General features: G+C 35.0%; 1 long non-coding RNA gene across 1 annotated transcript in view; it reads right to left on the bottom strand.

Moving 5' to 3' along the window:
- LOC137618674 (uncharacterized) overlaps positions 1 to 2,468 on the bottom strand; it is a 4,604-nt gene extending 2,136 nt beyond the window's left edge. Inside the window, exons 1-2 of the long non-coding RNA XR_011039786.1 lie at positions 779 to 2,468; positions 1 to 669 (exon numbers count right to left, since the gene is read on the bottom strand). The exon at positions 1 to 669 is cut by the window's left edge and continues 2,136 nt beyond it. This is a non-coding gene — a long non-coding RNA (uncharacterized lncRNA). The remainder of the gene's footprint in view (positions 670 to 778) is intronic.
- Positions 2,469 to 3,233: the final 765 nt, after the last annotated feature.

Genomic DNA, 3,233 nt, shown 5'->3' with positions numbered 1-3,233 from the left:
TTTATATTCTTTGGTTTTCTATGATTTCCAAATCTGGCTTTTTGCTACCTAGTTGCATTAAAATAGATTTTTTTTTTTTTTTTATCTGGAACAACGTTCAAACATTGCCAAAGTACTTTACATAATTCTGTCAACTGCCTCCTGCTCCTTCATGTTTAATTTTAAAGATTCATTTGCTGTCCAGTTTCCAACCACTCTTTTCATGATAAAAAAATGCGCTGTATTCATCGCTAAAACTTCAGAATTACTCCAAACCTACTACTGAGGTGTCACAACATATAAATTTCCCAACACCAGAGGCATCACAATTTAACTATTAAATCTGAGGAGTCACAATATAGCGGTAAATTTCCTATGTCTGAAGCGTTGCAATATAGCGGTAAAGTTCCTATGAGGCGTCGCAATATATTGATAAGATTGCCTACATTCCAGGCTTCGCATTGTGATAAATTGCCTACATCTGATGCGTCACAATATAGTAATTAACTGCCTACATCTTAGGCGTCACAATAGAGTGATAAACTGCCTACATCTGAGGCGTCACAATATAGTGCTAAACTGCCTACATCTGAGGCGTCACAATAGTGCTAAACTGCCTACATCTGAGGCATCACAATATAGTGCTAAGCTGCTACAGTACATCTGAGGCGTCACAATATAGTGATAAAGCTGCCTGCATCTCAGGCGTCACAATATAGTGATAAACTGCCTACACCTTAGGCGTCACACTTTAGTGATAAACTGCCTACACCTTAGGCGTCACAATATAGTGATAAACTGCCTACACCTTAGGCGTCACAATATAGTGATAAACTGCCTACATTTTAGGCGTCACAATATAGTGATAAACTGCCTACATTTTAGGCGTCACAATATAGTGATAAACTGCCTACATCTTAGGCGTCACAATATAGTGATAAACTGCCTACATCTTAGGCGTCACAATGAAGTAATAGGTTAAATAAGTCTGATGCAAGTATATAGTTAAAGTAACGACCAAAATAAAAAGAATGAATTTCTGCGTCAAAACGTGATCTCAACCAGAGCATCTGATATTTCTTCATTAAGTTCTCAACTAGCTTTGCTCAATATGTAAAAATACAGAAATACTTTATCGTTTACAATTTAACAATACCTCTCACGACAAATTTCGTGTAAATTATGTAACAGACAATTCTGTCCAAAAGATATTCGTGAAAAATAACGTTTTTGTTAATTCAGAAGGTTTGGCATCTAAACAAGATCTTTAACGACATAGTTTATCCTAATACTGCAGTTACGAAATTTGCCTTCAGTATTCGTCCTCTGTAGACCTTTCCAAATATAATTTAGAGTCTGAAAACCAATTATACTTTCTTGTAAATAAATCCAAATCTTGAAGCTTTTTAAGTAAATAGCTAGCATCCAATGCCCCTTCAAAACAACCATCCGCAGCTATGCCGTCATCTAAAAATACTTCAATCTTCACTTCCTTAGATCTCCAATATCTAACAGACTTAAGAACTTTAGTAAAGATATACCGCTGCTTTCAAAAATATCTAAAGATAATCCATTATAAAAACTTTTCAAATTTTCCCCCAATGAGAAAGATATTGGCAACGTTTTAATAGATTTCTATGCGATAAGCAGACTGTAGACTGATTAAATCCTTAAAAAGTTTGTAATAAAAAACCAGCCTTTGCTTACCATTTCCATTCTTGGTCACCGACAAAGGAATTAATTCTTAGTTTTTCTGATACCAGTGTCACCCATTCTCTTTTGATAAACTGATTCGTCCCTTTCTGACCTATTGTTACCCAATTCAACAACCACAGTAACGGTTTTGAAATGGAATTTTGTGATCGCCCTTTTAGACGTCAAAGACTATCCCAATCTAATTCTGTTCAATGTATTGTGAATAACAACAACCAACAGGCGATTAAAAACAATAAAATAAAATTAACACAATGTTCCAATTTCCTTGTACCAACTGCTAAGTATACAAAATAAAAACAGCTATATTTTCACTTATCTTTTCGACGTCTTTCTTGGTACATTCCCGGCTCCAATGTCAACTCTCGGCCTTTATGGACCTCTAGACCTCTTCCACTAAAAGTTGATATGAATCCACACTTTCCCTCGATCTTTAACTAGCTTGACACTTTCGGCGATGCTGCTCTTTGCGTACTAACTCGTTTCTGCAGCAGTTTTAGATGTTCCTTGTCCTCCAAGTTGATAAACAATCGCGTCTAATGCTAACATTTTCGTATCAGTTTCCTCAAAACAAAGCGATGCTCATAAAAATGGTTTTCCATTATACTTTAACGAGGTGCGGATACTTGTTGAATATTCTGCTGGAAATCGGATAATAGATTGTCCATCACTTCTTGAAACGGTTTCAGCATTCTGATTGCTAGCGTGAAAACACTATTCACATCTGAAGCTGTAGTTGACCCTGCCTGGCGTCCTGGATAATAAATTCGACTTGCTCGGGCTAGCGTGCGCTAGAAAGTGACCACTTAATCAATACCTCTTCAAACATCGAATACGTTTCACTCAACACTAAATTCTCATTGGCCACTGCCTACATAACAACTGAACTTAAGTAACAAGACACTTAAGATCCGCTTACATGTCGTTAGGACAATTATTTTTCGCTATACTTCGTAACGCGAAAAAATTCTAATTTCGACGTCCCATTATCCGGATTGAGATATATTTTTGTAATGATTAATCACAACAATATCCATCAAGCCATCTGAAAATTGGTTCAATGAAATAGTTCAAATGATATATATTTTTTTTAATTCATATGCATATCAATGATGCTTCATCATTAAAGATTCTACTTGTACAAATGTCAAAGGTTTAGTTTATTCTCTTTTGAAAATGAAAGTAGATAAAATTATATTTCATCTTAAGAATCTTACAATAAATTTAAGAAAAAAAAATCATAATTTCATGATATCTGCAGCCATTTTTGACAATCATCAGTCCAGCTGCCATTTTGAATGTAGAAACAAAAGCTACAAACGACTTGGTAATTCGTCAACATTTCCGTCATATTTTTCCTTTCTTGATCAGTGGGAAAAAAGATATTTGAAGAAACCTACCATCAGAGAATCTCAAGGACTTGATGTTATGTCTTCGTTGCTCCTGATATTAAAAGACAGATTGTATTCAAACCGTTTATGTTTTATCATTTTCCATTTTCTACATATTTACTTCGAAATATTGCAATAAACAGCTATCTG

The sequence above is a fragment of the Palaemon carinicauda genome, chromosome 25 (assembly GCF_036898095.1).
Source record: "Palaemon carinicauda isolate YSFRI2023 chromosome 25, ASM3689809v2, whole genome shotgun sequence".
Classification (NCBI taxonomy): domain Eukaryota; kingdom Metazoa; phylum Arthropoda; class Malacostraca; order Decapoda; family Palaemonidae; genus Palaemon; species Palaemon carinicauda.
Note: the sequence above shows the minus strand (reverse complement) of the source record. Positions and strands in the feature narration are given on the sequence as shown.